This window comes from Prosopis cineraria, unplaced genomic scaffold, assembly GCF_029017545.1.
Source record: "Prosopis cineraria cultivar Desert tree isolate PC_DT_omini unplaced genomic scaffold, ASM2901754v1 PC13, whole genome shotgun sequence".
Taxonomy (NCBI): Eukaryota; Viridiplantae; Streptophyta; class Magnoliopsida; order Fabales; family Fabaceae; genus Prosopis; species Prosopis cineraria.
In genome coordinates, this window is record NW_026555344.1 from 19,973,745 (window position 1) to 20,001,487 (window position 27,743).

General features: G+C 28.1%; 1 long non-coding RNA gene across 1 annotated transcript; it reads left to right on the top strand.

Moving 5' to 3' along the window:
• Positions 1 to 282: 282 nt before the first annotated feature.
• LOC129291754 (uncharacterized) lies at positions 283 to 27,383 on the top strand. The gene is made up of 5 exons (XR_008588757.1): positions 283 to 615; positions 831 to 879; positions 1,207 to 1,255; positions 26,036 to 26,124; positions 27,043 to 27,383. It is a non-coding gene; the product is annotated as an uncharacterized LOC129291754 (long non-coding RNA).
• The last annotated feature ends 360 nt before the right edge of the window (positions 27,384 to 27,743 follow it).

Here is a 27,743-nt window from a genome sequence, read left to right on the forward strand (position 1 = left end):
ATTTGTTCTTACATTAAAAAAAAGTGATTTGATGTGTGGAAAGTGTTTTTTTTAAATTGAAATATTGCCTTTCTTTTTAAAATTTACTGAGGGTACTTTTAGAATTATATATCAAATGTTATAAAAATAAAAAAAATTACTTATATAAAGGATTAAAAAACTTTCTAGAGCGGAGGGAGTAATAATTAAGCTAAGCTTTGCCCTTTCTTCATCTTCATATAATATGCCATTATTGCTTGCAACTTCATCAGATTCCTTCTGCTAAAAAGTAACCTTCAGCTTTTGTGTCCACTGCTGCATCTTGCATCTCTTCACTCCTTGTTCGCTATTTTCAAATATAGCTTCTTTAGCTATTTTTCATATTTAAAATTAATTAATTTCCCAAAAAACAAAAGAAAAAGAAGTGTGTTTTCGATCGTTTAAAGATCTCTTTTCTGGTTCATTTTCTGCTGCATCAACTTGCTGCTTTCCTGTTTGCTACTTCAATTTGCCATACACACACACATGTAAAAATATTTCTTCTTTTTTTTTTTTTTAATTGTATCTGTGTCTTGAAAGCTGATCGAAGAATGGAAGCTAAGATTGGTGCTGAGCATTCAGAGTGATACTACAGAGGTAAGAGTTTAAGCAATTTAAAAACAATATTGTATGGATATTAAAATTAATATTTTCAACACCATATCTCGCATTATTATTGTTTAATTTCCAGCTGCTTTTGCATCCTTCTTGTTCTTAAAATGGGCTGATGCAAGCGAGGGCAACTATTTAATTTCAGTTCTTTCATTTCATTCTAACACTGTATATTCTATTATAACACTTTCATTCAACAGAACTATTGTTAATTGGTGCTTTCTCGCTGGGCACAGAAAAGGGGGAGAGGTAAGTTCTCTCCTCTCATACATTTTAATTTCCATGAGAATTAATGATCGCAATTAATACTAGGAAGCTCTCTCATTTTGGAATGAATTATGTTCAATCTTTCTGATATTGGTCTAGCTCTTTTAGAACAAACACTACTACAAAATAATATTTTCATGTCGTACTTTTAGACCTTTCCATATCAAAAATGAGATGGATTTCATACTGGACGATTTTGAATAATGGATTATCCATATCACAAATATCAAGCGAGGGCAACTATTTAATTTTAGTTCTTTCATTTCATTCTAACACTGTATATTCTATTATAACACTTTCATTCAACAGAACTATTGTTAATTGGTGCTTTCTCGCTGGGCGCAGAAAAGGAGGAGAGGTAAGTTCTCTCCTCTCATACATTTTAATTTCCATGAGAATTAATGATCGCAATTAATACTAGGAAGCTCTCTCTCATTTTGGAATGAATTATGTTCAATCTTTCTGACGTTGGTCTAGCTCTTTTAGAACAAACACTACAACAAAATAGCATCTTCATGTCGCATTTTTAGGCCATTCCACATCACAAATGGGATGGATATCATACTGGACAATTTAAAATAATGGATTATCCATACCACAAATATCACTAACATGAAAGACTCTAAACCACATCCCCTTTATGTGTTGAATATATTTTTAGTGTCAGTACTCGATTGCTTGCTCATGAAACAAAACCCATAGATCTCATGCAAATACGGGCGTACAACACAAAAGGACTAGTGGTAACTATAAAGAGACAAATGAAATTAGTACATGAAAATATAAAAAATATTATCAAACTGAATATGTGTATGTATGTATATATATATAAATGAATATAAAAAAAACTTGCCTTTCAAGAATTGAGGCCACATAACATGACAATTTTCTTTTTAAAATAGTATTGCCCACGTATCTCATCCTATCACTAATATCATCATGAGTCGACATTAAAGAAGCTGGATACAAAAATTCAATTTGATTTTTTCATGGTCCAATGCAGAGATTATTGAGAAACTTATTAATAGAAGAGTATAAAAATTATTGCATATAAATAAAAATAAATGAAAATGAGATAGAATATAGATAATAAAATTACAAGATAGATAACATAGCCTATGAAATATCCAACTCCTTCATCAACAAGAATTCCAAGATGTCTTTCTTGTCTTCCATTGAGAAGAATTAGTCGGGTGTCAAAGTTTTCCATTAGATATTTTCTCATCAAAATGCCATTTCAAATTCTTTGCTTCTGTTATATTAGTAAACAAACATTGAAACCATTGTATTATTGGAAGATATCATATTACCTTCACAAGAGGCCCTTTAGCCATGATCTCATCACCTTCATTATCACCATCTTTCTTCACTTTGTACCACAAAGTCACACATTTCGGACACTTGTGTTACCCTTCATACTCATTTCTATATAGTATGCAATCATTAGGATAATTATATATCCTTTTATAATCCATAGCCATTGGACATAAAATTTTCTTTGTTTCATACATATGTTTCGAAAGCAAATTATGGGTTGGAAGCATTTGACTCAAGAATTCAAACAACTCTGTGAAGCTCGAATTGGTCCACCCACTTCTTGACTTTAAGTTGACTAATCCTCACACAGCTATCAAAAGTGTAAACTTAATACACCCTAAGTATAAGGGCTTCTCTGCATCAATACGCTTCAAATTTTGATAATTCAACATATATTTTTATTAATATACAAAGGAAGGTACAGTGGTACTTAGAATGAAAGGTTAGAGAGGAGAAAGGAAAAATTACAAGTGGAAGGTCAAGAGGGAGAGAGAAGAATAAGTTTCTAGAAAGAGAAGGAGGATGTCTAAGTAGTACCTATAAGAGGAAGAGTATTTTGCTTGTATAGACTTTAAAATGACTCTAGTTGAGTTGTTTCTAACTATGTTTGCTTTTCTTGACTATAGTCGAGTTTTCTTTTTTAATTACTTTCGATGGGATTCTACTTGTGACTTGCTTTTGAGTTTTCTTTTTTAATTATCTTCAATGAGATTCCACCCGTGGCTTCCTTTTACCTTTGTTGTATGCCATTTGCAAAAGCATTTGTCTACTTCTTTTTCTCTCATGATTTTCTTTTCTTTTTCTTCTTTTGTCCTTTATCGCCTAACTTTTATCTACCAGTGACCAACTAAAAATCTTCATAATCCGCTCCAAATATGCCTTCATCTTCTATTTCTTGACTGGAGAACATCAAATATAGCCTGGGATGCTTGAGAAGCCACATATTTGTCTCAATAATTCAAGATTTTACTTCTTAGGCATCCCAAGTTACATCAGGTATGGGATCCTCTACACAAGAAATAGAAGATGAGTACATATTTGGAGCTAATTATGAAGATTTCAACTGGTTAGACAAACAAAATTAAGGTGATAAAGGACAAAAGAAGAAAAAGAAAAGAAAATCACGAGAGAAAAAGTAGCAGACAAATGGTTTTACAAATGGTACACAACAAAAGTAAAGCAAGTCCACGGGTAGAATCTCATTGAAAGTAATTAAAAAAGAAAACTCAACCATTGTCAAGAAAAGCAATTAAAGCTAAAAACAACTCAACCAAAGTCATTCTGAAAGTCTAAATAATCAAAGTACTCTTCCTCTTACAGGCATCACTTAGACATCCTCATTTTTGTAATGTTCACCTTAGCATTATCAATAATCACCACACAATTAAAACACACAACGGTAATTAGGAGTCATTGGTCCCTACTAAACTTACTATAAACATGGAAAGGTTAAAACAATTAAATATTTGAAATATAATTGAAAAAAATTTTGGGATCCCAAGAAAACCCTTCAAATATATAGTTTGAGCTTAAATTTATTAATATTTAAAATTATGAGAAGCATGGTAGACAAAAGCAAGAAAATAATGGTAAATGACACATATGCCCTAACATTTGGTCCATTCACCATGGCATGTAGCACAAAGTAGGCATATGAGCATTTGTGCTGTGTGCCGCAACTTGTGTGCAACATGCCATGATGCACATGCCCTTTTTGCATCTAATGTCTAATTGGAGTGATTCAAGCACCTACATGAAGCTTATCAGATAAGGTAATTAATGGTATAAGTTTCATTCCAATATGATATCATATGAGAATTTTAGACATCTAGATGCAATAACTTAGATTTTAAAATGATTTTCAAGCATACAAGTATTCAAAACTCAAAACTTATACCATTAACCCATTTTAAGGCTTAAACCAAGTCCAATGAATCATTACACACCTGATTAAATAGTTAAACAAAATAACACATTAAAACTAAGATTTGGCCATTTTATGCCACCAAATTTAAACAAATAGGGTCCTTACATGAAATTTCTCAAATTTCATCCCTAAGCCAAATCTATGCAACATATAACATACAATTCTCATTATTATACATAAACACCAATAGCTTACACTTGTATATGTATTTTAGCCTTTGCCATAAGTATCATAACAAAATCCACTCTGGTTGAAATACCTCAAATCTATACAATATACAAGTTCAATACTATCATTTGTGCATTCCAATCACACCTCTCATAACACACACAAATCAGCACATCTTGCAATTATAACAAAAAATTAGCCTTTATTGTAAGTGATGTAACGAATATATACTTTGGGCTTATTTTACTACGTTCTCTCATATAACTACAAGTGCAAGACCTAACTTTACCACACCTATACAATCATCATGCAAAAGCATATGAAATCCATAATTGGCAACCATATATTTATATATACATTCATATACATAAAGCTTAAAATAAAGGCATTATAGAGCATAAACTAGCTTCTCCTAGCCTAGCTCTTTCCCTTGTCTCTTCTCAACCTCAAGACCTATAAAAATGTAAATTTATGGAGTAAGACAATGTTTCAGTAACTAAGATAATTCAAAACTATCTATTAATAGGAATAACTATAACAAGTAAATATAACCTCATTTTCTCAATTTCATTGAATATATAAAAATATATTTTAACATCTATAAATTCATTTTCATCAAATTATTTTCACACATTCGCATGATCATCTATCTATTGAACATCTATGCTCCCTTAACAAATCCATAGGCTCTACTAGACTAATCCTGTGCACATTGATTCGAGCACACCTTCAGTGATAAAATCACTTAGCCAAGGCATTCTATCCCACTTCCAAACTATGGATTATCCCTCATCACACATACGGTTGGAATATCATTGACTCATAAACTCTCTCTTATAAGTACTATAGAGTTGCCAACTAATCAGATTGTTCATGGTAAGAATCCTCAAAATTGTTGCACCATAGGTCCTTTGGTGTCAGCCTAACTATATGCATTTTTCACACTCTAACATATACACCAGTGAACTCCTACCATCATGATCATGTCATTTTTCACTCACATCACATATTTCAATCACATATATATATATATATATATATATGTATGTATGTATATATCTATTTGTATGCATATATATACATATACGTATGTAGATACCATAATTGAAACCAGCTGATTATGTGCTACTATAGGATTTGATTGATATTGATCTGAGTCACAACAGAACATGAAAGGTTTTCAGTCCTCTTTCATACTGAGATTAACAAGCCAGAAATCTCTTAATCCTAGCTATAGACCTTTCATAGAACCACTTCCTTTGGACCAGCATAGCACAACCTTCCTTTATTTCCTACTGGAAGCGTAGCCAGAGCAACACATAACTAGTAATTCCCCTTATAGGATCATTGTAAAACTTATAACTTTGTTACGAATCAGATAATAATTCCCCTTAATCCTCAAAAAGAAATTACTCAAACATACCTGTTACTCTTCAATACTTACAAAGTTAAAATATTTGAAACAAATACTTTTATTGATGGTAAGAAAGAGATCAGAAATTCTGAACTCAGATTACAAGAGAGAGATTGAGAGTCGTGAGAGGCATGTCTTGCCTCTGAGATTACAAGGCTTTATATAAAGTTGGTATACCAACCCTAGTTACATGACCATAGTTCATTGAAGATAAAAGGTAACTCTAATGATTATAAAAGACAAACATACTTTTGACTAATTACAAAGCAAAGAAATGATTACAAGAAACAAAATTACTTTCGGCTACAACTCTCCTTTGTCTGCCTTTTCTTCAAGAGTTAACAACTACTTTTTATCTTGTCAGCTTACTTTTCTGCCTTTTTCTTCTTGCTTTTACATGTTGGTAGGGTTAATCCAGAATATTCATGTTAATAGAGGGATCTTCATAGTCTTTTTCATTTTGTCTTCTTTCTTCACAATATTTACATTTGTGATTTGCATATTCAAACAATACATGGAAAATCTTCTTTTTTAGTCCCTTCATCAATTTTCATTTGATTATTTCTTAGTCTTTCATACCAATTATTAAAGTTTCATGAATTATTGCTATTTCTTCCTATTGAGAAAATACATGTGGTTGGCCCAATAAAATATGTCCATTGGGCTTCATCTGTAGTTATTGTCCTATTGAGTTCTTGGAAGATAATGTGCACTTCCTATACTCTGATTATTGAAATTTTGTGTTGGAGGTCTTCATCACTCATAATATCTTCTTTTTCTTCTTGTTCATATTGAAAAGGTTTTCTTATTGTCCCAAATTTGGTTAGATTAATTGAAGGATAGAATTTATCTAGAGTTATTTCAGGTATTGTTGAGCAGCACTGAATATAAATCTGGCATTGAGTTACAATTCTAAAATAATGTTTTGTAGTATCTTTGATAGAATCTAAAAGTCTAGATATTTTTAACATGTCATTAGATGAATATATACAGTGTATATGGCCATAACTAAAAAGACTTTTTACAAGTTCTGGGTTTGTTCCTAGATATACAATGACTTTGTTAAAGGAATAATGAGATACATATTTGATATTGTTGGTTTTTGAAAGTAGAAAATGGTTGGTCTTATTGATGAGAAGCTTAAAGAAATATACTGGTCTGTAGTTTCAAAGGAAGGTGAGGTTATAGGACTTGGACTTCCTCTCCTTGAAGAGTTAGAAGTAAAAGGAATATTTTGAAGTGTTTTAGGAACTATTTGGACTTGAGATTTCTGAGCTTCTTTTACTATTTCAATAAATAGAATTATTGGGCTAGATCTAGTTGGGCTATGAGGTTGAAATTGAGAATTATATGTCTAGGTTGAGACATTAGCTACTTGTATTACTTGTCTTTGAGGGGATTGGGATAATGGACCCTTTTGATTTTCTTCTAAGGCACCCACTTTGCTTGTGAAAATATTCATCTCATTTTTTAGATGAGCTATTATTTCAAATAATGATTGAATACTTGTATTTAGTTATCTAGCAATCAAGCTCATATTCATTTTTAGAATATTTACTTCCATAATTACTTGATCTAGTGGGGTCATTATTGGTCCTTTGAATGAACCACCACTACCACTACTTGTCATCATACTCGTGCTTTTTCTATTTGGCTCCATCTTGACAAATAATCTACAACAAGATTTTCTTTTTTTACCTTTGATATGTTCAAAGCATAGGTCATGATAATGTTAAGAGGATGATAATATGAACTTCCTAATGTCTAATGTTTATGTTTGTTAAATTACTTTGCTTTCTTGCTTTCTATACCTATTTTCTTGCTTCCCTTATCTACTATCAGCAATTATCTAAAATATATCTGAAATATTTGTTTGAATTAATTGAATTTAGAAGAATTCCTAAATATCCAAACAGTAAATTAAATATTTGCGGATAATAATTCAATAATGAATATAATTAAAGCTATTGAACTAAAAATGTATGAAGTAAAATCTAATAAACTTCTAGAATTCTTGCTTACTAGTAGAAAACCTCTCATGTATTTTAGTACTTTTTTATGTTAGATAGTATAAGTAGTCAAGCAAATTAGATAAATATGTTTTTAATGAAACAATTAATGAAAGATTAATGATTTAGAGCACTTATTTAGTGAAAAAGAAATAATAAAAATGTTACTTGAAGAACTACAAATAATACTAGAAAAAGAAAATCCAGAAGAAAGATTAATAAGACTTAAAGAATATGTTAAATCTTTAGAACAAAAAATATATGAAATAAAGAAAGATTGTTATGAACAATTAAGAGAAATAAAACATGATACAGAACAATTAAGGATTGAACAAAGTTTAATAAAATATAACACTTATAGAATAATGGAAGCTTTAGGAATAAATCCTATGAATAGTATAAAAGAAAAATGGTCTCAAGTAAATATGATAAGAATAGTTGGATATGAATATATGACTAAAGAAAAAATAAAAAAACAAGACATGCATGAAAATATAAAATAAACTATAATAGAAACAGAAAAAATAAAACAAGGACAAAAAATAATAAATGATAATATATGGTATGTATTTGAACAAATTGAAAAATTAGAATTAGAAATTTATGATAAAAGAAATGGAACTAATTATGCAAAAAAAAAAAAAGATAAGAGAAGAAAAGATAGAATTAACAAAACAAGAAGTATTAGATTTTGAAGAAGCTAAAAAGCTGCAAAAATAATGTTAAGAAATTATAATTATAAACCAACAAAGAAAATACAAAAAACACAACCAAATGTAAACATAAACATGGCTAAAATAATAGATGAAATAAATGAAGAAATTATAAGCCAATTAGAGAAATTAGAAATGAAATTAGACAAATTATTAGAAAATGAAGAAAAAGAAGAAAGAGAAGAATTAGAAAACATAAAACAAGAATATAAACTCAATAAATAATAATTATGATAAAGTCTTTATAAATATGCAAGATTCTCAATTAGTAATCCATGAAAGACCCCAATATGGAATGCCTAAAAATTTTGAGGCTCCAAATTTAAATAGTGATGCTTATAACAATATGAATGTAAGATCAAGTAAAATATCGGAAGATAGACCAGACGAAAAAATGCTAGAATCAGGTGAACATGAATTATATTATGAAATTGATTTTATAAAGCCAAATAAAGAAAGTTGTAATAATATACCCTTTAAAGCTACTTTTAATATACCAAAAAATAATGAATTTATACTAACACCTTTAGCACAATATGAAAATAAACAAATATTAAATTCAAGAATATGGTTAGATTTAAACTGTAATTTAGATAATAGTAAAATAATAGAAGAATGAGGAAAAGCTACATTAATAGGACTAATAGGAAAAAATATAGATATACGAACTGCAACTATGTTGATAGAGACAATATTTTTAGAAAATGTATAAAATGGGTGGAGAAGTAAACATCAAGAATTTAAAGAAAAATTTAGAAAACCAGATAAAACTTATAGTAATAGAAGAGAATATTATGCTATGATTATAGAAAATTATCAAAAAATATTATTAAATGAATTTGTAGGATTAACAAAAGATATCAATGAAATAAGTAAACAAAATGATGCTATAAAAATATTACATGAAATATAATTATGTTCTTTAGAACTAGAATAATTAAATATTTTTATATGTGAATATAAAAAATACTATTATGAAGCAAGATTAGAAGACTTAAAAGAAGAAAGATTTTATTTAGATCAATTCTATAGAACATTATCAAAATTATTATCAGATATAATAATAGAAAATTATTATAATACTTATAAAATAACATCATTTGGAGATGAAATAATAGATGATTTAAATCAAGGATCAATAAATGTATTAAATAAAGTACATACTATGAGAAGAAAAGAAATGTTTTTAAGAAAATATATAGCTGATAAATTTAAAAATGCCTGAAGAACTATGAAATATTATAAAACTAACAAAAATATATTTAGATGTGGAGAATTAATAAAAAGACATAAATGGGAATGTAAATCAAAAAATATAAAAAAATAAAATTAAATTTAAAATTAAATTTAAAAAATATCCTAAAGATAAATATTATAAAAATATAGAAAATATAAACCAAGAAAATTCTTTAAAAGAAAAGGGCAAAGAAAAATAAATTATAATAAAAAACCTAAAACAATGTAAATGTTATAATTATGGAGAATTAGGACATATATCACCAAATTGTCGAAAAGAAAAAAAATAAGAAAATGATAAAAATAATAGAAAAATCTTATGAAAAAAAAATTAAAATCTATAAGGTATGATAAAGAATTATCTGAAATAAAAAATAAATTAAGTAAATTAGATACAAAAATTTATAAATTAAAAATAATAAGTGAAACTGAAATTGAAACTGAAAATAGTGAATTTAAAGAAAAAATGAGTTATATGTATATGATAAATAGAATAGAAGATAAAGCAAAAAGTATTAATTAAAATGAATATGATGAATATAAAGAATTCATAAATGCTGAAGAAGGAATAACTCAAAAAATAATGAATTTTAACCAAAAACAATATGAAAAAATAAGGGATGCTAAACTAAATCTAAAACTTGAAAAATTTAAAAATAAAAGTTTTATGAATAAAATGGAAAAACTTATGAAATCTAAAAAACAAGAAAAATATGCATGTATAGTATTAAAAAAGAAACACCCTATAAAATTAACTTTAACTGAAGGAGTATTAAGAATACCTTTAATAAGTAAAGCCTTAATAGATGCAGAAATTAATAAATTATTATTTAAAAATGAAGTAACTGAAATATATTTTGCTGGCTAGAGTATAGCTATTAGTAAAAGTTTATTTTTAAGAAGGAAGAAATACAACTAAAATTATTAATAAATGATGAAAGAATAATAAGTAGTATTGAATATAGTATTTTAGTAATATTAACAGGAAATTTAATATATCAAAAATTAAAATTCAAAATAAATACTAACTTTTGTATTTTAAGAGCTGATGAAAATATAAATAAAATCTTATTAATATATCAAAAATTAGAAGGAATAAAATTATTACCAAGATCAAGAATAATAAGTATAATAACAATGATAGGATTAGTATTTATAAATGAATATAAGATTTATAAAAAAAATAAAGGAAAATTAACTATCGATAAACATTTTATTCCTGTATTACAAGAAATTAAATTAGATCCCATAAAAATAACAAGACCTAAACAATTAGGGTTGGAATTAGATAATACTATAGGATATTATGAAAATGAAAACAATTCAAGAAGATTATTAACTAATGATATTATAAGACAAAGATCATTAAGGATAAGTACAGCAATCTTAAATATAAATATTAATCAACCCATAAGAAGAAGTTTAAGTTTAAAACAAAGACTAGTATAAGTAGAGGAATATCGGGAGAAGAAATGTTATTACTTAGATCAAGAAGTGAAAGACCAATAACCTCAAATTTAGAATTATTAAGACCTGAAACACTAAGAAAAAAAATAATTATACACTAATAAAAGTAAAACAAGAAGCAAATTGGATTGAAGTAATGACTTTAGTAAGTCCAAAGAGAAGAAGAAATACTATACAATTAGGATTAACAAATAATAATTTAGAAGTAACAAATGAAGGAAATAAAACAAAATCTTTAATAAGAATAAATAAAAGAGATGCTTTACATATAATATTTTGGGTAATAGATGATAATAATAACCAATGTGAAATAATTTTAGGAAGAGAATTTTTAGAACAAGTTAAACCATGGAGAATACAAAAAAAAAAGAATTATGATAAATATTAACCACTAAATAATAATGATCCCAAAAATAAAATTGATATGAAAAAATTATACTACATATTGATAAAATTTAATTATAAAAAATATAGATAAAGAAAATATCATGCTTTAGTAGTACAGAAGCAAATATATCAATAGCAAAAGCAAATGTATTACCAGAAGAATTATAAAAAAGAAAAATAAAATACTAAGAATGCAAAGAGTAGGAAAAGAAATAAATTGCATAGAATTATAAGCAAAAGATATTATGGTACAAATAAGAGAATATGAGTTAAAAATAAGAAAATTAAATTAATATAATGATAATTCATGTGATGTAATATTAGGAATAGATTTTATAGAACAATATTATTCTTTACATATATTTGAAAAAGCAATAATATTTACAACATCTTGTAATCAAGTATGGGAAATAAGAGTAACTAAACCTTATAGTAGAAGGGACGAAAAATTTCAAAAGAAGACAGAAGATTTTGAAGTACAATTCTTACCAAATAAAAAACCTTTATATAATAATGAAGTGATAAATTAAATAAAAATGTTAAATACTGCAAAAGAAATAAAAACAATTGAATAAAAATTATTAAAAAATTATAGTGATAATCCTTTAATACATTGAGAAAAATCTAAACCTTTAGCAAAACTAGAACTAAGAGATTATAGTAAAGAAATAAATTGTAAACTTTATCCATGGACTGAAAATCATAAAAGAGAATTTGTAATGCATATTAATGAGATGAAACAATATGATCTAAATATTCATTACCTGCAATGATAGTAGTTAAACATAATTAAAAAAAGTGAAAAATCTAGATTAGTCATAAATTATAAAAAAAATAAATGAATTAGCAATAAGGAATAGGTACCCAATCCCTAAAATAAATTTATTATTTAATCTAATAAGAGGAAAAAATGTATTCAGTGAATTTAACTGTAAATTAGGATTTTTTCAAATAAAATTAGAAGAAGAAAGTAAAAAATATACTGCTTTTAGTATATCTGAAGGATTGTATAAATGGAATGTATTACTAATAGGATTTCATAATAGTCCTAGTATATTTTAAGAATATGTGACAAAATTATTATTACCAATAAAAGACTTTGTTGTAATATACATAGATGATATCCTAATATTTTCTAAAGATAAAGAAGAATATGAAAAACATTTAGAACAATTCATAAATCTAATAGAAGAAAAAAGATTAAATATATCACCTAAAAAGGCTGAATTAAGAAAAGAAAGAATAAAATTTTTTGGTCAATATAAAACTAATAATGGAATAGAATTATAAGAATATATTAGTAAAAAGATACTAGAATTTGATGAAATAAAAAATAAGAAAGAGCTTTAATTATTTCTAAGATTAATAAATCAAGCTAGAAATTATATTCCAAACCTATCAAAATTAACAACCAAAATAAGTAAATTGGCTGGAGAAAAAACAATATGGACATGGGGCAAAGAAAAAAAAAAGTAAACCAGATAAAAACTTTATGTCAAAATCTACCCAAATTAATTATTTCAGTAAATAATGATGTAATTATTGGGGAGTAGCTTTATATTACATTAATAATAAAGAAGAAGAAGTAATAACTAGACATGCAAGTGAAAATTTAATGCTTCTCAAACTAGATATCACTCTAATTGGATAGAATTCTCAGCAATAGTAAAGGTTGCGCAAAAATTTAAACTTTTTATAGTTAACACTAGATTTATTATAAGAACTGATAATACACAAGTAAAACATTGGCTGAAAAAAATAATAAAAACAACCCAGTTGTTGTAATAAAATGTTAATTAAATAGAAATCAGGTATGTCTTATTATTATTATGAGATTGAATATATCAAAAGTAAAAATAATCTTGTTGCATATTATTTTCCTAGATAGAGCTAAATAGAAAGGAGACAAGTATGATGATAAGTGGTAGTAGTAGTGGTTTACCAAAAAAACTAATAATAACCCTACTAGACCAAGTAATTATGAAGGCAAATATTTTGGAAATGAATATAAGCTTGATTGTTGGACAAATAAATACAAGTATTCAATCATTATTTGAAACAGTAGCTCATCTTAGAAATGAGGTGAATATTTTGACAAGTAAAGTAAATTTCTTAGAAGAAAATATAAAGGGTCCATTATCCCAATCCCCTTAAAGACAAGTAATACAAGTAGCTAATGTGTCAACCCAGACATATGATTCTCAATTTCAGCCTCATAGCCCAACTAGATTTGGCCTAATAATTTCATTTACTGAAATAGTAAAAGAAGCTCGAAAATCTCAAGTCCAAATAGTTACTAAAACACCTTAAAATAGTCCTTCTACTTCTACCTCTTCAAGGAGAAGAAGTCTAAGTCCTGTAACCTCACCTTCCTTTAAAACTACATACCAGTATAATTTCTTTAAGGTTCTCATCAATAAGACCAACCATTTTCTACTTTCAAAAACCAACAATATCAAATATGTGTCTCATTATTCCTTTAACAAAGTCATTGTATATCTAGGAACCAATCTAAAACTTGTAAAAGGTCTTTTTAGTTATGGCCATATACACTTTATATATTCATCTAATGACATGTCAGAAATATCTAGACTTTTAGATTCCATCAAAGATGCTGCAAAATATTATTTTGAAATTATAACTTAATACCGAGTTTATATTTGGTGTTATTTAACAATAGCTGAAATAACTCTAGATAAATTCTATCCTCCAATTAATCTGATCAAATTTAGGACAACAAAAAAATCTTTTAATATGAACAAGAAGAAAAAGAAGATATTATGAGTGATGAAGGCCTCCAACACAAAATCTCAATAATTAGAGCATAAGAAGTGAACATTATCTTCCAAGAACTCAATAGGACAACAAAGCCTAGTAAACATGTTTTACTGGATCAACCACATGTATTTCTCAGTAGGAAGAAATAACAGGAATTTAAGGAACTTCAATAATTGGTATGAAAGACTAAGAAATAATCAAATGGAAAAATGATGAAGGACTAAAAAGAAGATTTGCCAAGTATTGTTTGAATATGCAAATCACAAATGTAAATATTGTGAAGAAACAAGACAAAATGAAAAAGACTATGAAGATCCATCTATCAACATCAATATTTTGGATTAACCCTGCTGATATGTAAAAACAAGAAGAAGATGGCAGAAAAGTAAGCTGACAAGATAAAAAGTAGTTGGCGACTCTTGGAGAAAAGTAAAGTGGCAGACAAAGGAAGGTTGTAGCCGAAAGTAATTTTGTTTCTTGTAATCATTTCCTTGCTTTTGTAATTAGTAAAAAGTAGGTTTGTCTTTCATAATCATTAGAGTTACTTTTTATCTTTAGTGAACTACGGTCATGTAACTAGGGCTGGTATGCCATCTCTATGTAAAGCCTTGTAATCTGAGAGGCAAGACATGCCTCTCACAACTCTCAATTTCTCTCTCTTGTAATCTAAATTTTTGATCTCTTTCTTACCATCAATAAAAGTATTTTTTTTCAAATATTTCAACTTTACAAGTATTGAAGAGTGACAGGTATGTCTGAATAATTTCTCTTTAGGGATTAAGGGGGGATTATTATCTAATCCCTAACAAAGTTATGATTTCCACTAGTTATGTGTTGCTATAGTTGTGCTTCCAGTAGGAAACGAAGGAAGGCTATGCTTTGCTAGTCTGAAAGAAGTGATTCTATGAAAGATCTATAGCTAGTATTAAGAGACTTCCAGCTTGTTAATCTTAATATGAAAGAGGGCTGAGAACATTTCATGTTCTGCTGTGACCCGAATCAATATCGATCAAACCCTATAGTAGTACATAATCAGCTGGTTTCAGTTATACATACATACATATACATATATATATATATATATATGTATATGTATATGTATATGTATGTACACACACACACACACATATATATGTATCCAAACACACAGATATATATATATATGTATGCATACATACATACATACATACATACATATATATATATATATATATATCTATATCTATATGTATATAGATATACATATTCTATTTGCATAACATTCCACTTACATAATGAGTTTTTAATTCTTCTCCTATTTCATCTTTATGATATAATGCCACTCTTTAATAATTTTTGGATACATCAGTATATATAATCCGGCTTACATTATTAGTAGTTGGAATAGTTAACTTAAGTAAATTTTGACATAATATTTTATTTGATCTATTATATTTTCTAATTCTTTGTTCCATTTTTATATTGTTTTTTCTCCTGCTAATTTACTAAATTTGGTAGTTAATTTTGATAAATTTGGTATATAATTTCTAGCCTGATTTACTAGTTCTAAAAATGATTGTAATTCTTTTTTGTTATTTATTTTAGGGAATTCTAAAATCTATTTACTAATATGCTCTTGTAATTCTATGCCATTATTTATTATATATTGTCCTAAAAATTCTATCCTATATTTTCTCAATTTAGTTTTCTTAGATGATATTCAATCCTTTTTCTTCTATTAATGTCATATACAAATGTGTGTGTGTGTGCACAGAGAGAGAGAGATATACATATATATCTATATCTATATACATATGTATATAGATATACATATTTGATATATTAAGCTAAATAGTTGAGTAATTGAGTTTGCTGACAAATTTCCTAATAAGATCATAGATGAAAATCAACTATGGAGATTTTTTAGGATGTCTCAATTATATTGTTGACTTCCTTCCAAAAATAAGGATAAAGATTGCTTCAGTTTTCAAAAGGCTACAAAAAGCCCACCAGAATGGTTAGATATAATGACAAACATAGTAAAAGAAGTTAAGTCACAAGTTCAAAGCCTATCTTGTCTAGGGATAACTAACCTAATAGCTTTTAAGATATTGGAGACAGATGCATTAGAAATAGGACATGCGGTATCCTAAAATAGTTAGAAGGAGAAAAGGAGAAAGTAGCAAGATTCTAATCAGGAGTATGGTCAAAAAGCTCAATAGTAATATTTCACCATAAAAAAAAATTATCTATCATTTTTTGTGTTGCAAAATTTTAAGATGATTTGATAAATTAAATTTTTTTATTAAAGTAGATTGCAAAGTAGCAAAAAATGTTTTACAAAAAACTGTTAAAAATTTGGTGTCAAAATAGATTTTTGCTAGATGGAAAGCTATTTTATCTTGCTTTGATTTTAAAATATAGTTTATAAAAGGAAAATAAAATTCTTTATTAGATTTTCTAACAAGAGAATTTTTATAGGAGAAAAGTAAAGATTTTCACAATGAGTAAAAAGGACAAAGGGAAAAGGTATAGCCATTCCAACAGCTACACCTCAAAAGCCAAATCGACCTATGACCATAGAGGATTATGTATCGACTAGTCCTCCAAGCCACAAACATATAAATAAGTTATCACTTCTCAAGCCAATTCATCAATAAAGCCTGAATATAGTCCTTATATTTCAAAAGAATATATCATGATAGTTTGTCCTATAGAACCCGAATTCAAAAGAGATTCTATTGTAGAAACCATACAAGCTATATTTCCTCGCCACCTAGAAGAGGAAATATGGAACTTTATCCTAACTAATTTGAGAAAAGATAGAAAGTATTATGAATATATATTAGCGGCATCTCAGTCCATTAGAATTGAACATAAAGAAAAAGATGGCAACTCTTATAGCCAGATAAAGATACTTAAAGTATTAACTCCCACCACTTGAGTGTATTCTCCTTTTACAGCCAAGAATTTTCCAAAAAATTATAATGACTAAGTTTATAATTAATATGATTATAAAAAAGTTTGGTTCAATATTTTATATTACAAAAATTACAATAACTCTTGATTTTTTTGGTTTGACCAGAAGTGTCCAAATAATTTTTCAAAATAGTTTCTTGAATGGTTCCATATTTTTGGACCAGTAAAGAAGATTGTACCTCCTGTTATTATAGAGGAGTATGAATGTTTTAAAGGTAAAACTAATTTTAAAGATATAGAAAAGCTTTTTTGTTTTTTCTATCACATGTAAGTACTATGGGTAATGAGCTAGTGCTTCACAATAATCAATGACAAATAGCCATGTCCTTTAATATTTTACTTAGTTAGAAAATTTAGAGTAAAATGGTGGGACAAATATATAGAAAGAATCACCAGCAAAGAAGTAATAATAAGGTGAATTGTTAAAATTTAAAAAGACATTCCCTAGCAAATAAGGCAAAAGGCAATGGAATCAACATCTTTCCAACCTCTCTCCTTGATGACGTAGCTTCACAAGCATCATAGGCATCCTATGACGTGGGTTCATCGACTTAGTCATACATCCAAAAGGAAGAAGATAATATAGAATTAGAAGAAGACATATGGAGTGGATTTCAAATAATTTCAGCTTGTCACCCACAGGAAAAAATAGGAATTAAAGCCCTACAAAAGACAAGTTGAAAGTAAAAAGAAAAAGTGAAAAGAAGAAAGAAAAGTAAGACAAAGCCAAAAGTCACGGGAAAAGTTAGTGGAAGACAAGAAAAAAAGTAAAAGAAAAAATCAAAAACAAAAGGCAAAAGTCACAAGTAATCAAAGACTTATGGCAGACAAAACTAAAAGGAAAAAAATCGTGGGTGAAAATTAAAAGTAACCTAACCATGGTTGTAAGGAAAGTAATTTAGGTTTAGTAAATTAGAGTTTTGAAACTCTATAAATTCAGAAACTCACTCAGTTTACAAGCATGTTTTTTTTTTTTTCACCTTTCTCTCTTGTAATCCATCCCTTTCACCTCTCACTTGTAATATTTTTTCTCCCAACTTTCCGCCCCTTCCATTCTAAGCATATCTACTATATCTTCTCTCTAATTTCAATAAAGTTATATTTTGCAAAATTTGTGTTTTTTCATACTTTATATGCTATCAATCTAGCTCCTACCCCCAGCATGGTATTAGAGCCATGTTATTTTTTTTCTAAATTCTTTTGGTTTACCTATTTAAACTGCTTTTATTTTTTACCATTTTACTATTTTCCTGGTGGTAATATTGGTAAGGGTGTGAACCCGGACCCAATAATGTGTGTAAGTTTGTTGGATTAGGCGGTGGTGTTCTCATGAAACCTAGGAAAAAGAGAAACAGTAAAAAACCCAGTTAGAATAGAAAAATGAGTTAGTTTAGAAAGATAATAGGATTTGAGTCAGAAAAGGGAAAGAGATTAAGTTATAAAAGCTTAAGCCCAAATAGGAGTAGTGAACTGAAGGAAGAGATAACAGAAGTCAAAAACAGTCAAAATTCTGGAGAATAAAAAATTACTACAGTCACCCTCTAGGAACTATTGACCGACTGGTCAATCCTTACCTTTAAAAAAAAAGAGATTAACAAACCAACTAGTTTTGATTTCTCTTATGTTACCTAAACTATAGAAAAAGAGATAGGAATTAATAAAGACAGACAATACATATACATGATTCTAGAAGAAACAATTATCAAAGTATAATTGGATGCATATAGGCATGATATAGGTTGTAGTTAAACCTAACTTTAGGTTAGGTTTGGATAAACCTATATTTATATGTCTTAGAGATAGAAGACAAGAAAAAAATTTCAAAAATCTATAGTAGGAATTATACAGTCCAACTTGTTTGAAGAACCAATCTATTTTGATTATTTCCTAAACTATGTTACTAGACTAAAAGATAATAATTGTAGAGAAGCCTTAGTTGTAGAAATAGGTAGTAAAGGAACTTGGAAAAAGGGAATGACTTATGTGGTTGTATAGTATAAGATCATGTTCAAAATACAGGAAACACATAAGAACTTTAAAGCTAAAAAGAAAAGCCCTAGAGGAGAAACCATATTAATGGAAATAGAAGATCCCTCTAAAACTTTGGTAGTAGTACCAAAGAAAATAAAACACATTGAGATTCAAATTCCAGAAAGTTGGACCTTCCCAAAATTGATAAAACCTACTCCCTTAGAGTAAGGAAAATTAAAAGAAATAATTACAACATCTAAAGAAGATGTAACCTATAAAATAATAAATAGGTCAACCTCTTATAATGATAAAAGAGAACATTCCCATAGTCATATCAAGAACTTCTATTGACAACTCCAGATAGGATATAAGCTAGCAGGAGTAGATTTTACACCAAACATACTAAAGCCAATTTACAAAACTAAAACCTCTAGAGTAAGATGTGAGGAAAATTAGGAAGAAAATATAGATTTAGAAACACAATCACAAATAAAAAAAGAATTTAAACCCTCCACAGAATATCAATCTCTTATGGTAATTATAAAAGAAGGTTTCGAATTAGATAAAGAAAGACTTAGGAAAACGTTCATGTCCCCAAAAAATAAAGATAAAAGAAATTGATGTTTTAAAAAAATTTTGTCAAAAGAGTTAGAAGAAATAAAAGAAATTTACTACATAGAACTAAAACAATAAAGAGTACATATAGATTTCTTTAAATGGTTAGAAACATATACCTACAATAATGAAATATTTAACCCCGTTAGTAAATATAATCACCCTTCAGTGAATGTCAATACAATCAGAACTAGAAATTGAAAATGTAGAAATAACACTTCAATAATAGCTATACACCCTCCTTTTGAAGAAATAATTTTTAAGGTAGGAGAAAGTGACATTATAACCTCACCATTAAAGTTAGTAAACCCTCAAGAAAACAAAGAATTACAAAAAACCATACAACAAAACAATTATATGAACATAACCTTACATACTATAGGACGACAATTAGATAGAATAGAAGATAAGTTAGAAAATAAAAATAAATAAATAATTAGTACCTCAAACATAGACCCACAGAGACTGATATTCAAATATGAAGCTATTCCCATAAAACAAGTAACACAATAGAAAACTTATTAACAAAGATAAGTAAAAAAATGGAAATTCTAAAATATAAAGGATAAAAAAGATAGAATAAATGTTTTAAATAAAGATATAGATGAGATAACTATAAATAAAATTAAAAGAAATGATTTTAGGAAAAATAAGAATATTAAAAATTATTATTTGAGACCAACACTCTTGAATTTACAGTTTGAAGAAAGATATACCATGACACCTTCTCATTATAATGGAATATCCATATATTAGTAGAATATGGATGGATTTAGTGAATATGAAATAATGAACTTAGCACAGGAAATAACAATGGCAGTAGTTGCTTATAGAATAAATAATTTACAGGATAATAACATATTTGATATGCTAACCCAAGACTTTATAGAAAGTTTAAAAGGTTGGTGGAAAATGTTCTCACTAAATTAGAAAGACTTCAAGTAAAAACTTGGCATTCTATAAAAGATGAAGATAATGGTTAAGAAACAAGATATTTAACTAATATTACATAGTTAATATATGCTATAATAAAACATTTTGTAGGAGAACCTACAAAAATGTAAGAAAGATATTTAGAAGAGCTAATGAATATGCAATGTCCTCCATTAACAGATTTTAGATAAAGATAATTTTATTCCAAAACTTCTTAAAAGGCAAGATACTAACTCAAATATATGGAAAGAAAAATTTATTTCAAGATTACCTAAGATATTTGTAGAAAGAGTAAAAAATGAAATTAGACAAAGACAAAGTATAGGAACTACAATTTATAGTGCCATTACTTATAGAGAAATAATTAAAATGAAAAATATTACAAGATTAAAATTGGTAATGAGATAAAAAATGCAAAAGAAAATATATAATGACACAAAACAAGGAAGATTGGAATTAGGAAACTTTTGTGAGCAATATGGATTTGGGGAAATCCAAGCTCCATCTAGAAAGAATAAAAAGAAAAATTATATGCAGATACCTATAGGAAATATAAAAAGAATAAACAATATTTTCTTCAAAAATATGGAATATCTTTTAAGAAAAATAAAACCTTTTAAAGAATAGAAAAGATAAAAAGATATAGTTTGTCATAAGTGTGGAAGATGTGGACGTTATTCTAATAAATGTAAAGTAGAAGAGAAAATTAGAGAACTTCAGACAAGTGAAGAAAATAAATAGAATTTATTATGAATTATATCAAAAAGTGAGTCTGAATTTGAAGAAGAATATTCTTTAAAAGAAGATGGAGAAAAAATAGAGAAAATATTAAATATTAAAGATATAGACAGTAATAGTGAATCGTCATCGTCAGAAGAATTTGAAAAAGATTGTTTAGAAAAAGAAATTTGTAGTTGTAGAAAAAAAACTAAAGATAACTACATTAGATAGAGAAAACTTAAAGTTTTTGGTAGAAATTATAGATAAATCTAAGATGAAGAAATTAAAAGACAATATTTACTAAAAATTAGACACATTCTAGATAAAGAAGAAAACCCCCAAACTTCTAGAGATTCGATAAGTATAAATGACATTTTAAAAAAAATTTGAACCTGAAAGTAGTATACCAGTGGGAATAAAAGAATTACAACAAGAAATAAAACAAATACAACAATAAATTAAAGAATTAAAGAATAATGAAACCCATAGAGATATAGAATTATTATAAATAAAAGTTACAATAGAAACAAAATAAATAAAGAAATAGATGTTAAAGGTGAAGATGATATTAGTGAAATTCTGACAGACATAGATCAAAATAGATATATTATTGTAGTTTCACAATTCACTTATAGAAAATGGTACTATTAAATTAGTCTAGTTATTAACCAAGAATTTGCTAGAACCATAGTAGTTTTAGTATATTTAGGAGCAGGCATGAATTGTATACATAAATCCAACAAAGTATTATGAAAAGACATATGAAAAGATAGGAATAACTAATAACTCGAACCTAGATATACAATATAAATTAACAAATTCTCATATTTGTAACCAAGGAATGTGTTTTAAAAATATATTTATGTTGGTTAAAACTTCGAGCGAACTTGCCATTTTAAACACACCTTTTTTTTAAAATAGATATTACCCTTTAAAGCTAGTTAGGAAGGAATAATAACAAAAATAGTAGGAAAGAAAATAATTTTTGAATGGGTTAAACCCCGACTAATCAAGGAAATAAAAATGTTAAAACATGAGTCAATATTTATGGTTAATTATATACATAAAAAAAAGAAAACCAGTAAATTTTCATAATAAAGAAATTCGTTAGAAGAGAATAGAAGAGCATAGAAGAGCAGGTAGAAAATTCACATATTAAAGAAAGAATAATTAATTCAAAAGGTAAATTTGAAAAATACATTTGTTTAGAACATCAAATGCTTTTTGGAATGAGAAAAAGCATATAGTGGAATTATCCTATGAAGAAAGTTTTAGTGAAAGATAAATCCCAAGAAAAGCCAGACCTATATAAATGAATCAAGAATTGCTTCAATACTGCAAGACAAAAATTCAACAATTACTTGATAAGAAATCAATTAGACCTAGTAAGTTTCCTTGGAGTTGTTTAGCTTTTTATGTGCAAAATTCTGCAAAAATATAAAAAGAACATCAATATTCTATTTCTAACAAAAAGGATTTGATAGGAAGATTATCTAATGAATCAATATTTTTAAAGTTTGATATGAAATCTAGATACTATCAGATCCAGATGGCAGAAAAAAGATAGACATAAAACTGTATTCACAATCCGCTTTAGTCATTACGAGTGAAATGTAATGCCCTTTGGATTAAAGAATGCTCCATTAGAATTTCAACTGATAATGAATGATATATTCACCCCTTACAATAAATTTACCATAGTCTATATTGATGATGTTTTGGTGTTTTTCAATTCTATTGAAGAAAAGTTTAAACATTTAAATCAATTTTATAAAATCATTAAAGCCAATGGTCTTGTAGTTTCAGCTAGAAAAATGAAACTATTTCAAGTGAAAGTTAGATTTTTAGGGATAAAAATATATCAAGGAAATATTAAGCCAACTAGTTGAGCAATTGAGTTTGCCGACAAATTTTTTGATAAGATCGTAGATAGAAATCAACTATAGAGATTTTTAGGATGTCTCAACTATGTTGTTGACTTCCTTCCAAAAATAAGGATAAAGATTGCTTTACTTTTCAATAGGCTATAGAAAAACTCACCAAAATGGTTGAAAGCCTACCTTGTTTAGGGATAGCTAATTCAATAACTTTTAAGATAGTAGAGACAAACACAACAAAAATAGGACATGGTAGTATCCTGAAATAGTTAGAAGGAGAAAAGGAGAAAATAGTAAGATTCTATTCAGGAGTATAGTCAAAAGCTCAACAGCAATATTACACCATCAAAAAAAAATTTTGTCTATCGTTTTTCATGTTACAAAATTTCAAAACAATTTGATAAATCAAAAGTTTTTGATTAAAGTAGATTGTAAAGTAGCAAAAGATATTTTACAAAAAGATGTTAGAAATTTGGTGTCAAAACAGATTTTTGCCAAATAGAAAACTATTTTATCTTGTTTTGATTTTAAAATACAGTTTATGAAAAAAAAATAAAATTCTTTACTGGATTTTTTAACAAGAGAATTTTTATAGGGAAAAAGAAAAGATTTTCACAATGAGTATAAAGGATAGAGGAAAAGGTATAGCCATTCCAATAGCTACACCTCAAAAGCCAAATCGACTTATGACCATAGAGGATTTTGTATTAGACAAGTCCTCTAAACCATAGACATATGAACAAGTTATCACTTATAAAGCTAGTTCATCAAAATATCTTGAATACAGTCCTTATATTCCAAAAGAATATATCATGATATCTTGTTTTATAGAACTTGAATTTAAAAGGGATTCTATTGTAGAAACCATACAGGCTATATTTCCTCCCCATCCAGAAGAGGAAATATGGAACTTTATCCTAACAAATTTGTGAAAAGACAAAAAGTGCTGTGAATATATTTTAGTAACATAGTTCAAAAAACAATCAATATAGATTGGTACTTTAAACAAGTTTGACTATATAATTCCTAATATAGATTTTTGAAAATCTTTTTCTTGTCCACCACGCTAGGGTGTGAGCAGGATCAAGAACATATAAAGCTTGAAAACATAGAGTTTGCAAATATAGCTTTATTGAAATTAAAGAGGAGGTATGGATATGCTTACAGTGAAAGTGAAGGAAAGATGGGAGAAAGAAAATATTACAAGTGAGAGGTGAGAGGGATGGATTAGAGAGAGGTGAAAAGAACATGATGCCTATTATAGAGTTTCAAAACTCTATTTTACTAAACTTGAATTACTTTTCTTACCACCCTAATTAGGTCACTTTTAATTTTCACCCGTGATTTCTTTCCTTTTACTTTTGTCTACAATAAGTCTTTGATTACCCATGACTCTTGCTTTTTGCTTTTGGTTTGTTCTATTACTTTTTTCTTGTCTTTCATCAACTTTTCTTGTGACTTTTAGCTTTGTCTTACTTTTCTTTCTTCTTTCCACTTTTTCTTTTTGCTTTTGGCTTGTCTTTTGTAGGCCTTTAATTGCTACTTTTTCTATGGGTGATGAGCTAAAATTCTTTGAAATCTACTCCATATATGTCTTCCTCTAATTTTGTATTATCTTCCTCCTTTTAGGTGAATGACTAAGTAGATGACCCCACATCAAAAGTCGCCTATCATGCTTGTGAAGCTACCTTGTAACATTCTAAAAATTTTAAGACTCGAATTTATTTTAAAAAAATAAAATAAATATCTATAATTAAATTAAAATTTAGATAATTTGATAGAAGTCCAGAGTTTGAATTTTTCTTAGCAAAATTTTGATTTTATTTGATTTTTAACTATGAAAAAAATTACCAAAGTTGACTCGGGTTTTTGTGCTATAATAAAAAAATGTTCGGCCATTTCTTGTAATTTTCCCTAAGGCATTAAACCAGCAATTTAAAGAGGAAAAGAACGTAGAAACTGAAAAGAAAGAAGGAAATGAACGCGTGAGAGAGAGAGAGGAAGAAGATAGGAGAAAGAGAGGGAGTTAGGCTCGAATTTAGGAGGCTTTGCGGCCATTGCGAGCTCGGCTACGCAATAGGTAAACTCCCTACTTCAATCCTCTTCCCTCCCTCTTTGTTTTTCTCAATTTTTGGAAGAGAAAATTTATGGATTTTGATCCCAAAGGCTTTATTCTTGTAAGCTTTTGTTTCTTTGGATCCTAGGGAGGATGTTTTGAGTTTCTATATAGTGATCTAATATTTTGAGTGAACAATTAAATGAAAAGAGGTGTTTTGGGCACAAATTAAACCCTGAGAGATTGGGTTTTCTTCTTAATGGTTTAAGCCTATTGATTAGTTATAATGTTGCCATTTAAGCCCAATAAAATTTAAATTAAGGTTTGGTTTTCATTATAAGGGCTAATGGTGAAAGTTGGTGACACTAAGTGAAGGTTTTTAATTGATTAAAAATTATATAAATTAGAAATTAGTCTAGTGATGACTAATAAATAGTTTTGGTGGTTAAGTGATACTATATGGATGGTTGGTTTAATATATGGACCATTAGGATGGATTATGACTCATTAACCTAAGTTGTGTGGTATGAGTTATAGTCTTCATTAATGCTATTTGTCATAATAAGTGATGTGGATCACTTATATGTTGTAGGGATTGTTAGTGGAATTTGTTTGGAAGTTAAGGAACAAGCCAAGCCCTATTTTGTACAAGAGGAACCCTTTTGGTATTAAAGGATTGAGGTAACAGGAAAATTTATATTTCTTATTACTTTGTTTTAGCTATTTTTGAATAAATATTACTAGCTATCATGCATTACATGTTTTAAAAGATTAAATGTGCTTTATAAGGGGTTATAGGGTACTACTTTGATTATAGTGCAAATATGTTTTTCAATTGTTTAACAACAATGTTTTTATAGAAACAAGATTTGTTGCATGTATTGTAATCATAAAGAATAGAAGTTACACTTAAGGAAGTGTAACTAAGGTACCTTAGATAGGCTAAGGAACCGTTTAAGGGAGGTTTATAAATGTTATACTACCTTAGAGTGTTGAAGTGGTCAATACTATGGAAAGGTAGCCATGAATAAAAGGTATGATCTCGGTGGGAATTCACCAATGAGAAGGTGTGGACTTTTGATATTCTGTGGCACACTGTCAGTACTCAGTGTTGCCTTACATATTATGGGCTCAGTGCATTAAGGTGGTTAGTGTATTGAGTGTTCAGCACCTCTCAGTGGGAGAGGAAATTTGACATATGAATTGTGAGGTTGAGTGCCTAGCCAAGGTAGCCCTCACATGGAGAGTAAGTCGGGCTGGCTCTGGGAGGGAGTTAGCTTTGACTACTCAGGATTTACGTCGAAAGGGCATAGGCGGTTCGGTGGATTAGATCATACCTTAGATTATGTTTTGTGCCTGTAGAGATACAAGTAGGTATAAGGTTTACCTGTGAGTTAAAGAGTGTCAGGGGGCATTTTGTTGGTCATGAAAGGCCATACCGACCTAGGTCATGCATTCATGCATTTTAAATGGCTAAATTATACTATGTTGAATTTATTATTCATTTATTCAATTATGGCTTGCTTTGTAATAATCAATGTAGATTTCTCTATTATTAAGACTGTGGTTGTCTCACCCCTTTCTTTTCAATATTTTCAGTCCAAAAGAAGGAACCAGTGGAGGATGAGGAAAGGAGTAAAGCTAGGGGTTGTTTGTGAATTGTAAAGAACTACAACCCCTTTCTTTTTGAGCAAATCTATTGTAATGTATTTAGGATTAGGGTGCTAGTAGGATATGATTATGTATATGTGCATGAGTATGTGTGAATTGTATGGCTTGTGTATGAATTTTTGTTTGCTTGTAGACTTGTAACTAGGAAACTTGGCTATGGTGTGTGGTTTTGATGAATTTATTCAGTAGACCAAGTTTCCACTAAAATAAATATTTATTTTGGTATATATGTGATTCCACAAGAAAATACAAAGTGGTTACATTGTAAATGGTGTCCTATGGGCAAACATACACCTTGGATAAAGAGAGTGGGTGCGTGGGCCCCACAGAGATCTCTAAGCCAAGTAAAAATGTTTAGGGTGTGTATTCATATGTGTATATGATATTTGAAATAGTTTTTGGCCACTCTTGTGTGATTTGTGCATTTTGGGGGTTTAGGGTCCATTTTGGGAAATGGCACCTAAGTGGTCAAATTTTAGTATAAAGGATTTTTCTATCATTTAAATGTTTTATCAGGTGTTTTTAGTCCTATTTAATGTGTCCAAAGTGTTTCCACAAGTTTGTGACCATTAGGATGAGATTTGGACAATTTTGAAAATGGTTTTTACTAAAAACCTGCACTTTTGTAC